This window comes from Aedes aegypti, chromosome 2, assembly GCF_002204515.2.
Source record: "Aedes aegypti strain LVP_AGWG chromosome 2, AaegL5.0 Primary Assembly, whole genome shotgun sequence".
NCBI classification, from domain to species: Eukaryota; Metazoa; Arthropoda; class Insecta; order Diptera; family Culicidae; genus Aedes; species Aedes aegypti.
In genome coordinates, this window is record NC_035108.1 from 95,314,278 (window position 1) to 95,339,036 (window position 24,759).

Below are 24,759 nucleotides of genomic sequence, written 5' to 3' on the forward strand. Positions count from 1 at the left end.
AGTGAACTCGTGCATCGGTCCATTCACACATCCATAACAACAACCGACTTGTCATCGTAAGAATGGACCTATGCACGAATTCACTAATCTGACGTTTGAGCGGTGCCGAATTCACTGGTTCCCATGGTCACATAAATAACACGGCACCGCTAAAACGTCAAATAATGAACCCATGCATAGGTCCATACAGCACCGAAATACATCATCTTTCCTCGATGGACCATCGGACCAGGTCCGTCACACTCGGGCTCAGATTGGGTACCACTTCTAGTACTGCATTTGGTCCCTCGGTAGTGCAAAAGGTACCCAAGTTTGACATTTCGCAGTACACTTTGAACGGCATTCTAGATTACCTTATGAACCATAAAATTTTGAGCAACTGCAAGGGACATGGGGGTCTTTAATTTGTCTTTGATCGGACGATTCGGACGCACATAACAGCATGCTGGGTGGTTCTCACCAGCAGACAGGATTCTGGTCACCCACAATGGCGATCCAGCCAGGTATTTGTTGTCCTGTGGGGCAGCAAACTAAATAAAACAACTTTCAACAGCCGGTGAGAACCACTCGGCATCTGGTAAGTAGAAAAAGTGTAGTGATGTCGTGACAAAATTGTGAGCGAAATTATTAGATTTGCAAGGAAAAGTGGAACCATCGGAACAGTTCGCGATTTTTTTCTCCTGGAGTCCGGCAGCAGCAAAAAGAGAGATGTGTTTGTGAACTCTAATGTGATAGTGTCATGCTTGCCAGTGTCCACAGATGAATTGAGCGCGAAAAGGAGTGTTTTTTATGGTGGAGCGCACAACATTCAAGAAGTTGTGCGTGAAACAAAGAAGTTGGTTTTGTTTATTTTTTGCAGGGTATTAATTACCCGCCCATTTTTGTACGTTCTATTGCTAATAACAGAATCGAATCAATTTACAACTCACCATTGGTGAAAGAAAACATGGTTTTGAGGAAATTCAATAAAATTGGACGTTTAAATCACAAGCAGCGCACTGCAATATCATGAAGAATACACATGACAACGTCAATTTATTACGTTACGCTAAAATTGTGATTTTTCGTAACCGGCCGTAACGCTCAAGCCAATCCTATCCACCATTCCAGCTTTAAATAATTTGTACAGCGCCAAAATAACATTTCACAAGCACATTGATTTGGTAATATTTAGCGGATAATGTTTACCTTTTTGCATTTGGCCTTAACGCTGTTTGTTAAATCAAGAGGAGTGCCTTCAAATATTCGATTTTTTTTGTGATTTAGGGTGTTTATTTTTAAATAATATTTAGAATGTTAACAGGAATAAAAAGCTTTGAGAAATCTGTTCTCTGTTCACGTGAGAATATAATTTTAAATGATTTTTGTTTTTCCTATGCCATAGGAATAAGGTGTTGATGGAGATGCCCTGCCGTTGACAAATTACAACATGTTGATCGGGACGACCACGCATGAAAAAATGCATGTTAATCGGGACGACCATGCAAGGGATGAATTTTAAGAGAAAGAGTTCGTGTGCGGTTCGGGACGACCACACATGGAAAAATGGCATGTTGATCGGGACGACCATGCAATTTATGAATTCTCAGAGAAAGAGTTCATGTGTGGTTCGAGACGACCACGCGTGGAAAAAATGGCATGTTGATCGGGATGACCATGCTTTGAATGAATTCTTAGAAGAAGAGTTCGCGTGATGTTCGGGACGACCACGCATGGAAAAATGACATGTTGATCGGGACGACCATGCATTGAATGAATTCTTAGAGGAATAGTTCGCATGTTGCTCGGGACGACCACGCATGAAAAAATGTATGTTGATCGGGACGACCATGCATTTCATGAATTCTCAGGGGAAGAGTTAGCGTAATGGTTGGGACGACCATGCCTGGAAAAATGTATGTTGATCAGTATGATCATGCATTGAATGAATTCTCAGAAGGAAAGTTTGCATGTTGTTTGGGACGACCTAACATGAAAAAAAACACATGTATATCGGGAAAACCATGCATTGTAATAATTCCCAGAGGAAGAGCTCGCAGAGTTGTTCGGGACGGTCACGCAAGAAAAAAGGTTAGATGTTGATCGAGACGATCATACGTTAAATAAATAATAATATGAAGGAAAAAGGAAAGAAGAATTTGTGAAGTGTTCAGGATGACCGATCGAAAAAAAAATATGTTGAATATTGACCAAGACGGCCACGATTGGATAAACTAATATAGGCACGACGTTTAAGGTAGATTACCACATATGAGCAAATTGTAGAATACTCATCGAAAGTACAGTGCATTAAATTTTTTTTAACGATAAACTCTCGTATTGTTTTGAGACATCTATAAGTTAATTTATTCAAAGATAAACTATCACCAGTGGTGGAAAGCATCATGCCGTGTACGCATAATCAACCAATGTTGAGCAAGATCCACGCTCACGAACAATAGCGACTAGGGTTACCATATTTGCTCTCACTGAAAAGAGTACATTTTTTCAACTCTGTAAAAGAGTACTTAAGAGTACACTTAGCCTACCTTGAAAAATTTTAAATGCACTACTTATTAATAATTTCGACATTTTCTTGCAAAAAAAAAATGCTTGATTCTTAAGGCCCAAACGCAATGATAGCGGCACGGCAACGGAAAGCGGAACCGGTTCGCCAGCATGAAACACACCGTCCTGACTGATCTGTCAACGAACGGAAGTGAACCAAGTCTGAGTCGACAAATATGCTACCGTTTTGATTTAAATTACGGACACTTAAGGCATCAGTGTACATAATTTCAACTAAACGCAAATATAGTTCAATATTTTGATTGGAACAAAAACGTTATTCAACGTTTATGAATTTAAGCTTTCGACTAGTGACATTCAATTTCGATTCTGCGGTCTAAAAATATTTTAATAAATAAAAATATTTGAAGATTGCTTGATTCATATTCCGGACGCTGTTTAATGCATGCATTGTATTCCGGACATTTTGATTCAAATTCCGGGCAGGTTATCAAACTCATTTATCTGATACATTTTATTTCTTGAGATAAGCCAACATGAGATCGAAAATCTCATCAGGGCTGATACAAATTTAATTTGAACTTTTTGACTCCCTAATGAGTTCCTCTAATTCAATGGTGTTGATCATAATCGGCCATCACCTGCACCGGCATGTTCGTGTTATTCTAACAAGTAAGTTTTTTTTGTGATACTGCATAATCGGTTACGTTGCGGAAGTGACTTGGTTAAGGGGACAGTTCGATGTATTTTCTTTAAAATCATAAATACATTCTGTGTGGCTAGAACAGAGAAGCGATACAGTTATCGACGTATGTACAAATGAGAAAACGATAGAATTTCTTAAATTAAAAGATTCTGAATCGGGAGTCAATTGCTATCGCTTTCAGTGGGTGACGAACCTTCCCCTTGAACATTAATCTACTAATTGAACTTTTCTGTAATAGGGTTTCAAGACAGACCTCCCGGACATTTCAAACAAATATCGAGTTCAATTATATATTCGATTTAAAGCATGGAGATGTTTACAAATTTTTTATAATGATGGCGATTTCTTTGGTGGTTTTTGCTTTTGCTCTTGTTTTTTGAGCATTTTTTCCTTTCTTTCAACCATTTTACGTTCCTTTTCTTTCTTTCTCAGTTCCGCTTTTTGTTTTGAAATCATCAATCTAGCAGCCTTCTCTTCTTCTCATGCTTTTTTTTTCGCCTTTCTTCTAATTTCCGACGTTTCGTTAACTCTGCCATGCGTTTCACTTCATCCTGCGCTCGATAATATTCTTCCCACGAATCGCTGGTAGCCAGCCGTTTCACAAACTGCCCAACACTGATTCGAAGAATTTCTTCGTTAACGGGGTGTCCAGCGCTGCCATCTCCAACACCCACTTCTCGATCTCTCCCTCTTCTTCAACCGACAAGACGGCAGGTTTTCCAGCGCACGGGTTCGAGTACTTATTCTTCTTCTTGTCATTCAAGGTGCTCTTCGGAACGTTGAACTGAGCTGCTGCTGCTCTAACTGAGGACCCTGCGCGCACGGCTAGCATAGCCTTCGTCACGTCGTCCTTGGAGTACTTTTTATTCGCTGCCATTATTTCCTGTAACTTGAATGGTTTTTTTTAATTTATAGACTCTTTTGCTGTCCGAAAAATGAAACAAGAGTGAAAATTTCGTCTCGAAATCCGGTCAAAGTAAAATTAGATTTTTCGAGCCATATTGTGCATATTAGGATAAAATCTTGTTCATAACACATTTATAGTTACCTTATTACGTGATGTGATAAGTTTCTGCGTTTAAATATATGAGAATCGGTTAATTACACCAGAAACAAATTGAACACGATTCTTAGCGCAACACTTTAACAGTCACCGTATGCTGAATGTCAGATACTTATTTAATTTTATAAAATAAGTCAGGGCATACTTGATTACAATTAGTTGGTAAATCCATGCTGAGTTATTATTTAGGCCATGTAAAATTTAAAAGAAACACACAAATGACCTAGAAGAGCATAAATCGTGTAAAATAGTTGAAAGTGTCCGGAATTCGAAGCTGTCCGGAATTTGAATCAAAACGGTATAGTTCATGCTGGCGAACCGGTTCTGCTTTCCGTTGCCGTTCCACTATCATTGCGTTTGGGCCTTTAATCACAGCCACTTTTCATACATTTCAATTAAAATTATTTTTTTCAGGGAGACACTATTTTCAACTTTTCATCAAATATTTTACGAAAACTCTTATTTTCTCATGCTATACTTTCTTACTATATTGAACATTGACTCTAGGTGACTCGATTTTGTCAATCATTTTTTTTTTTAATTTTATTTACGATACCAAAAGTCGTTCGATTTTTTAAAATAAAATTGTCTTCCAAATAAGGTTTGTTGTAAAAACTTAAGAAAATGTAGAACAATTTGAGTTTGTGAAGGAACTGAAAGAACTGAGAGAGTGAAACGTGGATTTATAAAGAACCTCAAGCATTGTCTTCGATTTAAGTTTTATTAAGGACTTTTTAAAACATTATGAAGCTTAGAAACTTGATTGATTTAATAGTTTACTCTTTATGATTCTCATACTACACTTCAAACTGAAACCTTTTCATTCCCACATCTTTGTTCATAAAAAAAATTGCATCGCCAAAACGACGTTTCTATAAAAAAAAAGTTTGATGAAAAAGTTGCTTCGATAAGATTAAATTGTTCGAAACAAAGTAATTTTGAATTTTGGCTGATTTTTTTAAATTGAAAATAATAAGTAGGTTGATTGTGTGCCAGTTTTTGTCCAAAATCGGTGAATTATCTGTATTATCATGGAAAAAGGTTTCTTCAACAAGTTTTTCGTTTTGACGTTTATCATCAGTACTAACTGAAAAAGAGTACACTTGAGCCCGTTTAGCAAAAACGAATAGTACACAAATTTTTTGAGGCAAAAAAAGAGTACTTGTACTCTAAAAAGAGTACGTCTGGTAACCCTAACAGCGACCGATTTGCTCACAGATTCTTGCATCGGAGAACCAGAACAAAACAAATGTAAAAAGAGGGTGATTGCTAGATGCAGCCATTTTTTCTCGTTCATTGCTATTTTTTGTTAATAGCTGGGTGGATTATGATTATAATAGATAGATTACAAACAAAGTATTCGTGTTTGGGCGATTGAAAACAAAGAAAGCAAGAACACAATCGCATAAAAGGAATCACCGCTGCGGTAGCATTTTTCTGTAGTGCATGGGCAGACTCAGTTCACAGTATTTCACTACTGACTATCACTACGGGTTCTTTTTGTGGCCAGTAGAAGAATCGCGTAAAGAGAGGGTTTTCCGTAGTGATATGGTAAGAGCATAGATATGCCAAAGAGAAGGTTGCGAATTCAATTCCAGGTCTGCGCAACGCCTTTTTTTTTGTTTTTATTGAGTAGAAGGAGAATGTGTGGTATACATAGGATAATGACTATCTTGTAATAGCTGTGTAGTGACTGACAGATGAGTGAATCGATCGACGGAGGTATTCACACATCCACAGCAACAACCGACTTGTCATCGTAAGAATACAGCACCGAAATACATCCTCTTTCCTCGATGGACCATCGGACAATTCGGACGCACATAACAGCATGCTGGGTGGTTCTCACCAGCAGACAGGATTCTGGTCACCCACAGCAAGCAGTCTTGAATGTGTTGAGGCATTTCACACTATTTATCGTTGAAGATTTAATTTAAACTTATTTACATAACAACATGCTTATGGATTGTGATTTTGAGATTTTTAAATTTGAAAGTTCTATGAGCCTTAAAAAAAAAGTAACCGAAAATCAGCCCCACTACAGATTTCTGCACCGTGCAACACAAAAATTAACCATGTTTTGATCATCTTTATATTTTTCCCAGAAAGATATCATAGTGAAAAGCAAATTTTGAAAGTTTCATTAAGATTTGGACATCTTCCAATCATCTGGAATTTTCTAAATATTCGTATGGAAATCGAGTTTTGAAACTTCACACCCCATTTTATCAATGCCTACTTTTTACAGGTGCGACTTATTTACGAATCACGCAGCTTTGCAGTCTATAAAAGCAGTAAATACGAATTCGCTTCTACATTCAACAGTATCGTTTTTAACCCTTTCCAATAACCGAATAACCCTAAAAAAACCCCGAAACTATCGGATGTAGGAGCGAATCCTTTTTCACTGTTTTTAATCACTGCAAAGGCCGAGAAAAATCCCAAATTTTAAAATAATCTTGGATTAATTTTTTGTGCTCCAAGTGGGATAAAGCCCTACATGACCATGGTTTGTCAAATTATCCGTAACTCGACCATAACCTACACATTTCTACAAATAATATATTTGACACCGTTGTGCTCAATCGATTCTAGAGAACCCTTCTGACGAACTGAGTCGTAAGTGCCGGAAGTTGGATTCCCGACTTCCTACTTTATGAAATTTAAACAAGCAATAATGTGAGGATTTTATTTATGAGCCAAAGCCCGGCTTGTCGACCATTCCATATCATTGCAGAACCTTTTCGGCGAGTAACATTTCGATTCCTATCATATCGAAAAGTTAAGCGAAAGACACACAGATGTGACTGCCGTTGTAACTATTCAACCGAATCGAATTTGGTATCCCTCTTGACTTCCAACTTTGACCTTTCTTCTTTAAGTAGGGACCTTTGATGCGTTGATTAGCATAAATTTCCGCACCTAAGTCCCACTTGGCAGTTCAACCACAACCCGAAAATAGGTTTCCCCAGACAAATCCTTCCCATTTCTGAATACAAGTTGGCAAAGCATACATGTAGGCGTATACATATGGACAATTTGGATTTTTACTTCGAAATCAACGCTTGTTTCCAAGCGTCTTGCATGAAGGTTCACCAGAAAATGTCAAACTTTTAACAGTACTCTGCAATCCCCAAATCAGATTCAAACAGGTCCATTGATCCAAGCTGATTCCGTACAAGTCGGGCAATAAAAGGCCAAACTCGGTTCCCACACGAAGCCGGGATCAAATTCAAACTAAAATGAGCAAACTTTATTCCATTTGCTCAATAAAATAACCGCACTGACATCATCCGCCGGGCCTTCCGCAAATCCGATTGTTGTCGACTTCGAGCCTTCGTTTGAAGCCCCGGGCCATTTGACCGAGACCATTCGACCGAAGAGCTTTTGGCTGTGCGTGAGGGAAACAACTTAGGTGAAAATCCTATTATTGTCCAAGCCCCGGAGGCCATTTGGCACCTTTGCCGGAAAATGAAGCGGATAAAAGGCAAATGCGGTGGCGATGAAACTTTGAAGGTGAGTGGAAAATTTCATTAAGCAACAGGAAACGCTTTGTGAGAGGGATTTTCATATTAACTGTGCATTTGTACTGCGTAACGTCATTGGCGTAGGAACAGGGGGGCCAGGGGGGCCTGGCCCCCTCCAGAATCATCCAGCCCCCCCCCCCAGAATTTTTGATGACAATAAAAAAAAATAAAACAAAACCGATTTAAGATGACGCAAATTATTCTGGAATTATGTACATGACTCTTGTTATTCACAAAAAAATCGCTTCAGTTGTTACGTTATGTAATGTTGTACAACTATATTGAGAAAACCTCGTTTACGTTACACAGCATCAGCGCGGCTGTTCTGACTTCGGTGAATCGTGCGACAATCGAATGCTTAACCGTCCGATTGATTTCCCATATGAGAATTCACTGAAAAAATATATAATAATTGAAAAAACGGACATACTAAAAATACTACTACGAAAATTATTCAAGGAATTCAAGGAATTTCGGCATGGGAAACTTTTTATCAGATCAATGGCTTAAACAATGTACCGTAATTTCGGGTGAAATTGATCACTTTTCACGGTTTTCTTGTCTGATTTCTATAATGTTGACAATGCCAAACAACTGAATGCAGGAAAACAAGTATGAAGGTAAGTCTCATTGACTCAAGTACCGAAATTTTCTAACAAATGTAATTTTAGTGCTAAAAAATATGTCTGAAATAAAAAATCGGGAGATCTTATTTCTTGGTGAAATTGATCACTTATCAATGCCACTATTGTTAGTTTTCAAAACAACTTTACATAATAAATTTGAGCTCCCTGAATCCGAATATGCTTGCCAAATTCTTAACAATGCAATATTTTTAGAAATAATGAATGTATAAATTTCAAGAATAACGCAGAAAACGCCTAAATGTATGCAATTTCCCAAGGAATTTCCTGATACATAACAAAAATTCAATTGTTTCAACCAAATCAACGAATTGGTACGAGTTTTGGTTATGAAATCTAGTTTGGGGACATATCTTAAGTATCCTCACAAACTTTCAGGATTATATCATGTCTAAATCCTTGTCTAGAACTAGAAGTTCATTGATGTTTGTCAACACTGCACCGTACGAGATTTTGAAATTTTTCATTATTTTCATAGAAATGAACATTTTGGAACGCAAAAAACTTCACAACACACAATTTGGACATACTTACGACAAACAAAGTTCATTCACTGCAGGTTACATTGATATTTGTGCTCTATTAGGAAGAAATAAAATCGAGTGACACAGTGATCAATTTCACCCTACTGATCAATTTCACCCGAATTCACGGTAACAAAATCGGCCATCGTGTTATTCCAGCAATAAATTCTTTCTTTGATTTTGATTCAATGTTTTAAATATTCGCATGAATAAATTCATTGCTTTAACTATATTATTTCAAGAAAACTTATTATTTCATAAATTATTTGATTAATTTCCAACAGATTTGTAGCAAATTATTTTCAAATAATTTTTCGATATTCTTCATAGAATATTATTATTATCAAATTCCTCAAGAAATATTGAAGGGTGGCTTCAGAACTTTTGCAAATCTAATGGAAATTAATCAAATAATATTGTTCATACCTTCAAAGCGAATTCTTTCTAGTGGACATCCATTCCTTCTGTGTCTACTTTTTATTAGCAAGTTGATTCCGGAATACGTTCCCGGATTTGCCAAAAAAAATGTTACTTCTGTCAAATCTAATGCTGGGATATTTCACTGAAAGTTCTACTAGAAATTATTCTGTGAATTTCTTTCAATATTTCACAAAAATTTTATTACAAATTCTTTTGCGTCGCTCATCAATGGTTCTTAAGAAATGTTTCCAAAATACATCACAAGTTTCGTCAAATTCTTCTTTGCTTTTTTTTAGAAATTGTGCTTTAAATCTCCGGTTGATTCATGAATTGGAAAGAAAATTGTATTTGAAACATCTCTTGCCTTCGAATCTTCAAAATAAATTTGTTGAAATACCCCTGGAAAACTTTAGCTTCCAAAGTAAGCACAGTGGAAAAGGAATTTGTAGAGAAACATGTAATAAAATAACTGGGAAGGGGGAAAGGATATTTTAAGATATTCATATAGAAATTTTTATTGATCTTTCCTAAAACACTTCCTTAGAAATAATTTTACCAATTATTGTCTGATTCCAAATTCCTATATTTTTGGCCGAAATTTCTAGAGGCTTTCTGGCAGAATCTTAGAAAACCAGAAGTCAAAGAAGGATAGATTTCAAGGATAATTTCTAAAGATGATTCTGATGGAATCTTAAAAAAGGTAAATTGTAGGAGTTTTGAAAAATTTCAGAATTCTTAAACGTATGGTTCTTGATTTCTTTTAAATTTTCAAAGTAATGTACAATACATCTTTGGTAATGTTCTTAAAGATACCAGCAATATTTCAGCGTTTAACTTCTACTGTACTACAAAATAATCGATAATAGACTATTCAAGTTAGTTTGTTTGATATTTCTAAAGGTAGGAAAACATGGTTTTTACTACATCAATATGTTCACAATATAGTATCATGACACTTCGGAGTGCATACAAAATATTACCCAAGATTTTGATTTTATTTTACTTTCAGTAAAACTGCGTTTTAAAACCTATAATTTTTAGTAGTAAATTTTTCCGAATTAAATGTCAGCTGAATAATTGCTGAAATTACCTACAAAATTCTTTCAATCCTTTTTTGTATGTGTTTTTCTAGAAATCTGATATGGAGTGATTCGTAAAGGAATTTGTAAAGCAATTCCTAAAAGTATTGAGATATTCAAAGAGTAGTTTTTGAACCAAAGTATGGAGAGTGGATACATTTTTGAATGTTATTTATGAAAGAATCATGAGATTACCAATAAAAAATGGAATGATTTCTAGAACCTGAAATAATACTTGATGGAATTTCTGGAGATTTTTTTTTAAGAAGTTCAAGAATAAATTGCAAAATCTTAGTAAATCGATGAAATTTTTTTTCAAAAAAATTCTTTCGGGAATTTTTGGAGGATTTTCTTTTGGGAATTTTGTTAGTGCGGTTTGAAGAAAAAAAATCTCTGGAAAATACTTAGATGAATCTCTGGTATTTTGTTCACGAGAATCTTAGGGAAACAATAATTTAATTCTCTCAGACATCCCTGAACAAATTACTCTGGAAATCTTTGAATATTTTCGTGGAAGAGTTTTTGAAAGAACTGTTCAACGGTTTCCGCTAGGAACTTTATAAAAATGTTAGAATTTTTTGAACATTTCTTAGTTAAGCAAAGCAAAGAAAATAAAACAAAAATTCCGAGGAAGTTTTGAAGGAATGGGGGATGTTGCTCCTTGATTTTAGGGAAATATAAAAAATGCAGGTAGATCTGCGTTGATGATAGATTGGCTTTTCAGTCCTGACAAAATTTAAAAAAAAACTGTTATTTTATTTTATCCAACGTTTCAGTCCGTTTGGGTCCTTCTACAGAGACTTAATATTAACTGTTCTTCCTTCCAGATAGATAGGCTGAGAACTTCTTTGAGAAATCATGAGAATAACAATTTCCCAATTGAATTCTTTCTAATTTATCATAACATTTTTGTGGAATATTACGAGGAACATTTAGAGTAACACCCAGAAGATTTTTTTGCGGGAAGTCTGGATAATTTTTGTTGTGATTATTTTCAAACAGCACTGTAGGGCTTCAACAGCAAACTGTTCTGAGGAATTCGTGAAATGAATCCTTGCTTGGTGATCTTGAAGACATTTTTGGTGTATTTTTCTGATTTAAATCCTAAACAAATTATTAATGAGCAACTGGAGGACACTTTTAATTAACAGTTCATATATAATAAGTACGTAGAGGACCTTCCAAAAGAAATGATTAAAAGTATTTCGAATACATTTTCTGGCCGAATTCTTCAAGAGATTGTTTAAGTAATTCGATACAGATTCTTCGAGAATTTTTCTGGTGAGATCAGAATGTCTGGGTATGATTTTCTGTGGAAAGCCCAGGATGAACTTCGTGAAAACTGGTAAAAGAGTTTTTGATGAAAGCACTGAAAATTATGAAAATAAGTCATAACGAAATTTCCTTAGGAATTCTAAGAGGAATCTCCCGACATAGTCACTTATGACGTAAATAGTTATAGTGACGACTTCCTTCGGAAGGAAAGTAAAGTCGTTGGTCCCGAGATGAACTAGCCTAGGGCTAAAAATCTCGTTAATAAAGTCAAATCAATCAATCAATTAAGAGGAATCTCTTCAAGAACATGATTGAGTCCTTGAAAAAATCGTGGATGAATTACAAAAGACATTTCTTGTGATTTTTTCGCCAGAATTCTTGAAGGATTACAAAAAGAATGAATTTGTACATTTAAACTACAAATGGAACTGATGTGCCGCGAAATGAGACAAAATCACATATTTTTAAAATCGATACAAATCTGTTAAAAATACAAAATTTGTGAAAATCGTGATTATTGCGACCGACATTACATATGTAAATTGGAGAAATTTCAGACTATACGACTACACGATTTATGTTGAAGGCCACTATATCCCGTAACATAATGCTTAAATATAGCATGTCTTCAATATTCTAGGCTGTTGCTTTAAAGCGAAACCAAAAAGCCAATGGATCTATTTAATATTTTATTACCAGAACAATTCACTAATTTATAACGCTTCCAACTTTTATCGCATTGCTCTCGCTTTTAGCAAGAAAGCACTCAAGGCAGCAGTCTTCATCTTCCTGGCCAATGCCATCCAGCAGGCTCCCCTATTCCCCCGGCCTCTAGCTCAAGGTATATACATTTCACATTTTCGTATGATTTATAGCCAGCTAGGCATGACACCCGGAACGACCGGTAAATGTCGGCTCTCGGTCATCGGGAAGAGCGAGCCCATTTCGAATATGGAAGATACTCGTATTCGTTTTGCCGGATACCGATCGGTTGTCTGCGCCGTCAAGCGTGAAAATTTACCGCCACTGACTGGGTGCGGTTCTCGAGGAAGGGCTAGCTGTGGAGCAGGGCAGCAGCGGGCACTGTGTACAATGACAATAATGGTAACGAGGACAATGGTAACAATAGGCATAATGTTACCATTTTTATACTGGAAGGCTATTTTGACTATCTTGCTGTTTGGGCTTGTGGGTGCTTTTTGGGTATCATCTTTCGATTGTTGATGGAAAATCAGATTATTTAAGGTATAAATGGGGAACTCTGATCTATGCGATGGGGAAAGTGACGATAAGCTTTGTAGCGTGTTTCAAGTTGATGCTATTTTTTTCCGTCGTATAAAACCGTTAAATTACACAACTCGGCAGCAAAAGGCATGAAAACTCCAAGGGATCGTTGAGTACTATTAGCCGTTTCTTAATTGTAGTGGGTTGCCATTAAACGAATCTTTGTAATTAGCTCAAATCATATATAATGAGGGTTTTACTCATTAACGCAGCTGAACCGAAAGAAGATGAAATTTTGGGAACAGTGGTAAACGGATATCACGCTGATGAATGATGGCTTAGATAAGGAAATAGCTGAAATTTAATTTACCTTATAATTTCCGGTTCACCTTCATCACAGGAAACAACAAGCCTTTTGCATTATTGAGTTTATGAATAAAAAAAATCAGCCCCGACTTGTTCCCAGTATCCTACAAATTGAATCTTTCCGGGAATACCTCCACATCTTAGATTTTTCAACAAATCAATCTTTAGATAATTCCCTTTAGCGAGGGGCTACCCCGTTTGGCATAAAGTCATTTGACATACGGTCTTTTGGCATAAAGTCGTTTGGTATAATGGTCATTTCGCATAATAGTCATTTGGCATAATGGACGTTTGGCATAAAACAAATAAAAATCGAAGAATATTAAGAAAAAAAATTGTCGGAATGTCTTTTTTAATGTTGTCATATACCGACCACAAACTTGGTGGGTACAGTGGGTCATTTCTGGTGACCCTACCTTGTTTTGTTGTTCTCCGTACTCTTCCATGAACAAAGTTTTCCTCAAAATATGAGAAAAATTCTGTCAGGCGATACGGGGCCGATGCCTTCAACATATCGAATGCTTCTGGTATTTTTGATGGTGCCTAGAGCCTGTGTTTGTTTGAAAAAATCAAATGATTTTACATCGTTGTTCATGTCTTTCGTCAAACCTAGATGTTGCACGTGCTTCCACATATTTTGGCTCAAATGGAAAAAGCACGCATTATGTTTGGAGTCTTTAAACTCGGTTTTGCTAGCGTTTACAATGGCCTTCTCGAAATCCGATAAAATTACATCTGGTTTGAATTGTATTTCAAGATCATCACCAATATCGTTCAACGTCTGAAAGACTTTTCGATAGAGTTCTTCACTTTTAGACGTCATCAGAATATAAACGAGTGGAAAAGTGTGTTGGTGACTCGGAGGGCTACTACCGTGAATTGTGAACAGCTGCCGAAACAAGTTCGACACGCTGCTGAAAGTTCCATCCATCACCCAATATTTGGACTTAGCCAAACGTTGTAGATTTTCGTTTGTACCAAACATCAGGATCCTCTCGTTACCTTCTGTTATGTCTGAGAGTAAAAATTTGTCTCCGTCGATGGAAGTCTTCAAACCATCTGGAACATCAAATCCAACCAAGGAATCCCGTTCCTTCGGCGTAGTGCTCGTTTTTGATCGGACACGTTCCAGAAGTTTGCGTTGAGCATTTAGAGTGAATCTTTCCTGAACCTCTTTTGGAAAAGTGGTAGCTGCCAATCGAAGCAACTTAACCGGCTTGCTTGCATCATCAGCTGCTCGCCGCTTGATAGCGTTGCGAGATTTGATCTCAGTCACATGAATGGGAACATTTTCATGATTATGATCAGACATCGAAATTATTTGATGTTGTTCGTTGCGCATTTTAGTGACTGCACGCGACGGGCATTTTTTCCCGGAGTGATGACCAGAATAGTTTCTCACCTTGCACTCCCAATAGTGAGTTCCGTCAACCTATAAATTAAATTTAATTAATTTTATTTCTAATGAGCACTCAATGTTGCAGAGTTTGTTGAGTTTTAGTTGAGTTGAAAAATCTACTTACGGGTTTTCTGTTCCGGTAGAACACAAATCCTTTGATGATAAGAAGGTCATTATTGCGATTAGTTTTCAATATTTCCGGTGGAGGTGGTGCTATCTCTTCATCTTCGAAACCGAGAAAATCTTCGTCATCTGACATCGTTCTGTTTGAATAACTCTTTACACTTTCACTGATGATCACGTGGCACGAAGCTATACTCAACTGATACGTGTAATCCAACTTGATGAGGCTTTTATAGCTTTAGATAGCAACAGCAACATGATGAAAAGTGACAAAAGATATGTATTGTTAGGATCAGTGCATGTCTCGGCCACCCAGAAGAGAAGAAGAAGAAGAAGGATTAGTGCATATTCACAACAGCTGCTCAAGTGACCTTGAGATAATTTAGATATCGTGAACACAATAAACACAGAGAGATGAGACGAAACAATAGCTTTCAATTATTTCAAATTCAATGGTAAAACACCATTTCTCTGATCCTTTTCACCTAAACAAGAGAAAAAGACATCAAGGTCATTTAGGGTAATTCGACATATTGTTATACTATCGTAAAGACAGCAAATTATTAATTATTACTCGGAATGCATGGTTATATATCTACAGACAAATTAAGTCGTGCATGAAATCTTCAATAACAATTAGCATCTCTATTATGTGTATGCAACTCAAGAGCAAAGTCATCGTGTACTGTTTACGAACACTAATTCCAGTTTTGAACTCTGGATTGATGTGAGCAACGGAACACGTTACAGAACCTACATCCATCCTAAAGCCTGATTTGCTGCTGAACATCAATCGCTAAAGAAATTTCTCGCCGATTCCTTGCAGAAATTTTCTACGGCAACTCCCGTTTGAACTGACATTTCTTTTCAACTGCGTACTGCGATCCGAAAAATGAGTTTTCTTTTCCATTGGCAAAGATACCCTCAACTGTGGGAGTGCTCATATTAACACTTAAGCTGAGGAGCAGGCTCTCAGTAGGGGCGTAATGCCAAGAGGAATAATATTTTGGATTGCAATTTGTCCATTCTGTTGCACAAGAAAAGGTGGTAACCCTTAATAGTCTCACGTTCCAGAAAAATAGTATTATTGCAGTAACCACAAACTCGTAGAGTAAGGTGGGGCAAAAGTTCGACCTTAGTGGTAAAATCAAAGTTTTCAGGAAAACAATAGCAGTGAAAACAAAACAAATACCATACAGTGAACCTTCAACATAATGGCTATAATTTTGCAGAACAAACTTGTGTCAAAATATTTACCCATTTTTAGTTATAACAGTTTCAAAAATGATTATCTTATTGGAACTTTTGCCCCACCGGTGGGGCAAGAGTTCGAATCTAGTGTGGGGCAAAAGTTCGCTGGCTAAAACACAAAATATCGATCCTTTTATGACAGGTATACTTCACACCAGCCGTAAACCTTAGTTTGCCGAAAAATACACTCTAAATTTTCATCAAAAAATTGCTCAAAACCGGGTTAATTGTAATATACTCAAAAATAGCAGTTTTTCGCAAAACTAAGTGAAAATGTAAAATTTTGGTGAAATTTATCGCACGATCGGGCAAATTATGCTAAATTTAAAGATAATATGTGGATTTTAGGCAATTTGCAATTTTTTCCGTGAGTTTATACATGGGTCGAACTTTTGCCCCGCTGATTCGAACTTTTGCCCCACTATGGGCCAAAAATTGATTTCAAGCATTTATGCAAAAACTAATACCCATCAAAGCAACCTTATGATAGGCCTAGAAACGCCCCTACATAAAATATTGAAAAAGATTTTATCTTCAATTGGTTCCATGCAACGAAAGTTTGACCAAAAATTACAATATTCACGTCGAAAAACAACAAATAGCCATAACTTTTCAAAAACCTTAATCGATTTTTATGATATTTGGAGTGAAAGTCTCTTACTTGAATAGCATTCGAACCACCATGACATTAATAAGATTTGTTTCGAATTGAGCTAGAAATCTTAAAAAGAAACTCTTACCCCACTCGAACTTTTGCCCCACTTTACTCTATACACATATGCGCCATTAGGCTATAGGTATGTGGTAATGTGCGTATATCGCCTCCACATTTGTACTCTTATGACTCATCATAAACGATAGTGTATTTGCTGAAATGTTATTATACTCCCAAAAAATGATGTGATTTTATGTCTTTTGGATGCACATAGAAGAAATGAGCCAAATGAAGTAAATTTGTGTCTGGTGTCTGATTCGGGAAATGTCGAAAACAGTGCTACCGTTCTTGTGTCCTTCAACATGTAAAATTAGTTTTTTTACATCTGCAATAGCACGTTTTTGCATAATTATTTATATCATGTGTCATTGAGTCATAACGTGAATTACGTCCACAGTAATTTTCATTATTTTTAACCCGTATAGGCCTGAGTGAAAACAAAAATACTGAACCCCTCACCGCTCAGAGAATTATCAACGGATTCAAATGATTTTTTGTCAGTTCACTGGCCCACATATCTAGCTTCTAGAAGTGGCCAGAGGAACTTGGAAATATTTCTATGGCCGGAGTTATTGTGGTGGATTACTGGGTCAAGTCGGGTAAAAAAGGGCTATTTTTCGGGGCATGCCAAGTTACCTTTATTTATTTGCAATGACAATCATTCTAATTTGCATTCAACATTATAAATTTAGAGTTTTGCGCCGTTTAAAATATACCGGATGTGGCCATTCGGACGTAATGCCCGGAAGAACCGGCTATAGATTTGTTGGATAATAAACCGTATCAATTCTCGAAAAGTAGAAATCAAACATAATTGTAACCTAAAATGCATTCCCATAAGCTTGGCTTATGATGTTCAGATACAAATTGTCAACTTTATCGTAAGTTTGAGGCATCCCGGGACCCGAAAATGGTCATTTGTAGGATTTATCAAATGCAAAACTCATAGTTATGCAATTCAATCGTTTCTGAATAGGTTTACACTGATGCAATTTTCTTAAAATTCCGTCATGTAGTGGTCACATTATAACCGATTCCGAAAATTATCTGTGACTTGAAATTTGCCAACCTCTAGGGGCACAATCGCACAGTACCCTTCTCACCCGACCTGAACCAGTGATCCACCGGAATAACTCCGGCCACAGAAATATTTCCGCGTTCCTCTGTCCACTTCTAGAAACTAGATATGTGTGAGAGTATACTGACAAAAAATCATTTGAATCCGTTAAGAATTCGCTGAGTGGTGAGGGTTTTAGAATTTTTGCTTTCACTCAGGCCTATACGGGTTAAGAGTGTAGCTTTTGAAGAAATTTCTCTTTGTCTTTTTTTTTCAATTACCATGTGCAGAATTCTCTCCTCAACTTAATCTTCTGTAAGCCTCTATTTTCAACAATGAAATGCATGTTCTTTGCAATCTAGCCCATCTACAACTCTCTATAAGTAGATATCTTCCACATTTGAATTCTAAACAACTGATTCAAACTTTCAATTCTTTTAATACATATTTGTGCTGTTTTGTGGAATACCTAGAAATTTATGAAAACCAAATTTAGTACTTAAACATATGCATTGCAGAGCGTGAGAGATTTTTTCGATATACATACGTTCTGGATGTTCTAGTTAACAATTTGTTATGTATTTTATCGATAATGTTAAAAACGACTCTAACTCGATTTTTAAAGACACGGACACCGTCTTCAGCCATTTAGCTGCACAGGCTGTAACTTAACACTAGACAACGGACAAGCATGCTCCAGTGGCACAGCCGAGAAACAAACCTGACGAAAAGTTTCAATGGCTGCAGCGGGAATCGAACCCACACCCAATGACACGATGTGCTTAAATGTCTGACAACATTAACCGCACGGCCAAGAGGCCCACTCCTCTTCAATACCATATAATGGATATCGTAATTTCGGGTGAAATTGATCACTTTTCACCGTTTTCCATGTCTGTTTTTTATGATGTTGCCAATTCTGTACAACTTAATGCAGGAAAACAAGTACGACGGTGAGCCTCCTTGGCTTATATACTCAAATTTTCATACATTTGTGATTTTAGTGCTAAAAATCGTCTCTAAAATAAAAAAAAAATCAAGGAACTCCGTTTCGGGGTGAAATTGATCACCTGTCAAAACAATTATTGTTAGTTTTGAAAACAACTTTACTTATTAAATTTGGGCCTCCTGAATCCAAATATGGTTACCAAATTCTTAACAATGCAACATATATGGAAATAATGAACAATTAATTTTCAACAATACCGTAGAAAACGCCTAAATGTAGGCAATTTCCGAAGGAATCTTCTGATATCTATGAAAATATCAATTATTACAACAAAATGAACAAATTGGTACGAATTTTGATAATAGAATTCGTTTTGGGGATAAATTTCAAGCATCCTTACATATTTTCAGGTTGACAGCATGTCCAAATCCTTGTTTAAAACTATAAGTTTATTGGTGTTTGCCAATACCACACAGAACAAGATTATGCAATTTTATATTATTTTCATAGAAATAAACATTCCTTAACACAAAAAACTTCACAACATGCAATTTGACAATAGTTAAGACAAACAAAGTTCATTTAAATAGGTTGCATTGATTTATGTGCTCTAAAAGAGGGAAATAAAATCGTGTGACACAGTGATCAATTTCACCCTACTGATCAATTTCACCCGAATTTACGGTGGTTGACTGTAGTTACTACCTCGGTTCTTGATAGAATGGACGAACAAGCAAAACCTTGCTTTATTTCTTTTCAGAAGAACAAAGCCCCTTCCTACTGTTCGGCAATTGATTCCGATGAGGTTGATATCGTCCTCAAAGCGGAGGAGAATATGCAACCGAATGATGAAAATGTTCTCAGATCTCTTAATTGCACCTTTGAAGAAACTAAGTCGATTCAATTTATGTCATTTACACTACCTTCTCAAAGTATTGTATCGCTTTACCGAGAATTGCAGTACTACTATGAAGGTGACATATATAGAAAACAATTAGAATAACTTGAACGGACACCTACAACACCCAGTGATTATAAACTGTTTGAGGTTTGCAATATCGAAAATGGGTTGTACAATGCTTTGGACGGGTGGTGTACACTCCCGTGCATAAGTTTGGGTTCACCCCCTCAAAAACATGCAAAAGTGTTCAGTCCATATCTCTGTGATTACACGTCCAATTCAAACTCTTTAAGCCACATTCGAAAGGCAAAGAGTTATTCTTACTTCGTATGTATTTTTTCAAAAACATTTTTTCAATTTTGTATACTAAATCTGTACTTAAAGCTGTGACATTTTTCAAAAAACACACTGAAAAATCATATCTAATTTCCTCAGTATTGGGTAGACCAAAATTTTAAATCAAAGTGTCATAAGAATCGTTATCTTATATTCTTTGAAGAGACCCCACGAAATTTTGGCGGAAAATCTGGAAAGTATTCAAAATCAATGAAACAGTCAGTCAAGTCATCGTGCAAAAGTTTGGATTCACCCCTCAGTATGAGGCAAATCGTGCAAAAGTTTGGGTTCACCTGAGCCACACGCACATCATTTTTGTCAATATCTCTGCCATTTTTCAACCGATTTTAATAGTTTAAAGCTAGTAGTACATGAGATTTTGAGATTTCACAGATTTATGTAAGTTCAGGTGAACCCAAACTTTTGCACGATACACCATACTGAGGGGTGAACCCAAACTTTTGCACGATGACTTGACTGACTGTTTCATTTATTTTGAATACATTTCCAATTTTTCCGCAAAAATTTCATGAGTGCTCTTCAAAGAATATAAGATAACGATTCTAAAGACACTTTGATTTAAAATTTTGGTCTACCCAATACTGAGGAAAATAGAAATGATTTTTCAGTGTGTTTTTTGAAAAATGTCACAACTTTAAGTACAAATTTAGTTCACAAAGTTCAAAAAATGTTCTTGGAAAAATACATACGAAGTAAGAATAACTCTTTGCCTTTCGAATGCGGCTTAAAGAGTTTGAATTGGACGTGTAATCACAGAGATATGGACTGAACACTTTTGCATGTTTTTTAGGGGGTGAACCCAAACTTATGCACGGGAGTGTATATGAGCACAAAGCTGGTGCACCGGTGCAAGTCTCAAGTGTCCACAATTTGAATCAAAGTGGCATTTCATTTTGATTGACAGCATCTTGATTCCGGAATGGAATTTTCCAATCTCATTTAGCAGATTAATGGCGAAAGCTCTCGACAGTCTAGGTCGACATTTCGATCGGCACTATTTCAGCCATGTTTGTTCATTTGGCTGTAGCAACCCAACCCCTTCCGAAAACCGTCCAGAATAGACACTGGATCAAAATGTTAATCGGCTTACCGCCTCTTTCGACTCATCCGGTTGTGGTTTTCCTTGCACATCCCGTTTCTTGCATTTCAAAAACTTGGGACCAAGTCGTACTTGGCTCGGACAACTATGTATATGCCTACTTTATATTTAGGATTCCTTGCGGAATGCTGACATGACAACAGTCTCACCGGAAAAGATTACAGCTCATATTTTCCATCCGTCCATCGTGCGGGAGCGGTTTTACCCAAGATGGTTTTTGCCCTTCATAATTTTGAACATATTCAGCAAATTTTTGGCTACACACAAAACCCAACACCACTATCGAGCGGATGGACCACCGTTCTGTAGAATCCAGCTCAAAAACGACCTACATTCTATAAACTAAACATTTGTTCTTGGTTTCTGGTCGAGCTCGACCTTCATGTAACGGATATGTATGCAGAAGGTGTACAGTGAGGCAGTGGGTTTCCGGTTGTTTGGCATACAAATAAAAGCTATCGCTGAAAAAAGTCGCGTTGATTTGGGGAAGCCTTTAGACTCTCTCATAATATGTGGATAACGCACTGTAATGTAGTTTTTCAGTAGTCATTACGATGTTTCAATCTATCGTACTGATGGCATTCTTGTCATTCAGGTGTTTATCTTCCAGCTTTCAATGATCTTCATTTTCTCACACCAATTCACATCCTTTTCCGTCTATATGATATGATATATTATGAATATATGAAAAATGAAATGATATATTTCAGTTAAAGAAAAAAAATCGTAAACCGTTGGCTTTTTTTATTATTTGTGGAAACTTGTGCGATAATAACGAAAATTGGAGTTTTTGTACGCATTAATCTTAGCAACTGTTACGAACTTTATTAAATATAATGTGAAATGTGCGAATAGGTTTTATCATCACTCTCTCTTTTAGGCTCTCTTTCGCATCTGCTATTTATCAAACTTGTTAGGTATAACTTGCGATTCATTGTCGATTATGGACCGATACAGATGCGATATTTTCCTTCGCTTGCTTTGGTCTTGCTTCGAAATCAATTGAGAACGAATGCTGAAATGCCTGATCAAGGTAGACGCATTTTTGACTCATTACCAACCCCAACGAATCAATAGAACTCCGAAACCAATGTTCGAAATACCCTTCTTCTTGGCATTACGACTCCACTGGGATGAAGCCATCTTCTCAGCTTAGTGTTCAATGAGCAGTTCCACAGTAACTGACAGCTTTCTTTGCCAAAGTTGCGCTTTTCGCATTGGTATATCGTGTGGCAAGTACGATGATACTCTATGCCCAGGAAAGACAAGAAAACACCTTAGAGCATGGCTTTGCTTCGTAGCCGCGGACTTTAATCACTCGACTAAGGAAGGCCCCTAAGCCATATTCCAAACATCAATGACAAATTTAACTAAGCTTCATATCATAAGCACAATTTACATCACACCAAAAACAAATTCATCAACGTATTTTTCCCACAAATCACCAGCACAACAAAGCCCGGTGTTGATCCCACTAAACGAGAAAATAAGAGGCCGGCCTCAATATCGACCGTTCAGTGCTGCAAATCCAATATTCATTTCCCCATCTCAGCGAGCGGCGGCTGTGATATCGGGAAAACATGGCTCAATATCGTCTTATGACATGGAAAACCTCCCCCGCCAATTCCGATCGACAATTTCTCGTTCGACAAAATCACGACACGGTGTGTCTGAAATCGTTATTAACGAAAGAGATATGTCCATTTTCTACCACTTGATACATCCATTATTACTCAACGATTTTATTGATGTGATTTATCACATCAAATTCTCAAAAAAATATCGGGGAAAATTTAATAACTCCAGTGATTTTTTTTTAATTTCTTTGTTAGTATTATTCCAATCATTACGTTCATTTGTTATATCTAGGTGTTCTGTGTTATTAGACAACACTACCATCCTAATTTGGTAAAACAAATTTAAGATATTATTAACATTTTGTTAACAACATACTTGCCGTAGCAGTTCAGATTTTTTTATAGTTGATTTCAACTGCTTATAAGAGAAAAAAACATATTTTCGATTTACCTCACCTAACTTAACCCTAATATATAACGCATTTATCGTGGCAATAGAAGATTGTAACGATTTTTGGCTGAAATTATTAATTATTTTATTTGACCTTTGTTCCAATGTTTCAATATTGGATATTCTATGTAACTCATTGATACTATACCAGGGAGGAAGCTTCAGAATCATTTTCAAAATTTTATTTTGAATTCTCTGCAGAGCCTGGTATTACAACAGCTAGTCCATATCGGTACAGCATACAACATGGCTGGCCTGAAAATTTGTTTGAATATCAAAAGCTTGTTCTTAAGACAAAGCTTTGATTTTCTATTAATAAGGGGATAGAGACATTTTACATATTTATTACCTTTGGCTTGAATGCCCTCAATGTGATTTTTGAAAGTTAAATTCTTATCTAGCATGAGCCCTAGATACCGTGCTGCATCAATACCCGGACGCTTAAGTCAACAGAAATGTTCAAACTTAGATTTAGCCCTCTAATACCCAAATTTTTATTTTCGATCTAAATATCATTTTTAGTTATCTAAAATCGTTCTAAACACGTTTTGGACAATGATTTATTTTTATTCGCAAATCTATGGCTTTCGGTTTTTGATTTTTATAATTTTTATTTTTGAACATCCCTACCCTTTTTCATTTTTTCTTGAAGCCTCTTCTAGTTACTAATTTTTGGCAATAATAAAAATTCAAATTTTTACGCCAATTTTAAAAATATTAAATTATTAATATTTTTCTGGAAATATTTTTATTTTCCGTGTATTTAACGGAAAAACAGGTTTAAAATTATTTGAATACCACCAAGCTCTTCTTTTATGATAGGTTGATCGTAGAAAAATATAAAAGGTACGATTTTTTATATCACACGTTAAATGAACCCCGGGTATTTGTAGGTTATATAAGAATACAATTTTTCAAACAATTTTCAAAAATACAAAGAAGTTTCAAAAGTCATAAAAAACTTTTCTTATATGCGTGTTATGAGTCTAGGTTTTAGCCAAAATTAAAATCATTTTGATTTCCGAGCTACGAAAACATACACAAAATTCCAAAGTGTACCCCGTCTAAAGGCGGGGTTGGGTATTAGAGGGTTAGGTATATTTGGTTAAAATATTTTTGAAGTGTTATTCTTCTTCTTCTTCTTTCTGGCGTTACGTCCCCACTGGGACAAAGCCTGCTTCTCAGCTTAGTGTTCTTATGAGCATTTCCACAGTTATTCACTGAGAGCTTACTATGCCAGTGACCATTTTTGCATGCGTATATCGTGTGGCAGGTACGAAGATACTCTATGCCCTGGGAAGTCGAGAAAATTTCCAACCCGAAAAGATCCTCGACCGGTGGGATTCGAACCCACGACCCTCAGCTTGGTCATGCTGAATAGCTGCGCGTTTACCGCTACGGCTATCTGGTCCCCTTGAAGTGTTATTATTCAACATATTTTACACTTCAGATCTTCATGAAAGTGACCAAATTTTCGATATTATTCATGATTTTTACAAGTAAATCAACGAAATATTAGAGCGTGTCTTGTTTTTAAATCCGGA

At 36.4% G+C, this 24,759-nt stretch overlaps 1 protein-coding gene and 1 long non-coding RNA gene across 5 annotated transcripts in view; both read right to left on the reverse strand.

Moving 5' to 3' along the window:
• The window catches only part of LOC5575962 (sodium channel protein 60E), a 798,459-nt gene that overhangs the window by 553,176 nt on the left and 220,524 nt on the right, over positions 1–24,759 (reverse strand). The window lies entirely within an intron of this gene.
• LOC110675787 lies at positions 3,491–4,416 on the reverse strand. The gene is made up of 2 exons (XR_002499797.1): positions 4,263–4,416; positions 3,491–4,103 (listed from the first exon to the last, which is right to left on the reverse strand). It is a non-coding gene; the product is annotated as an uncharacterized LOC110675787 (long non-coding RNA).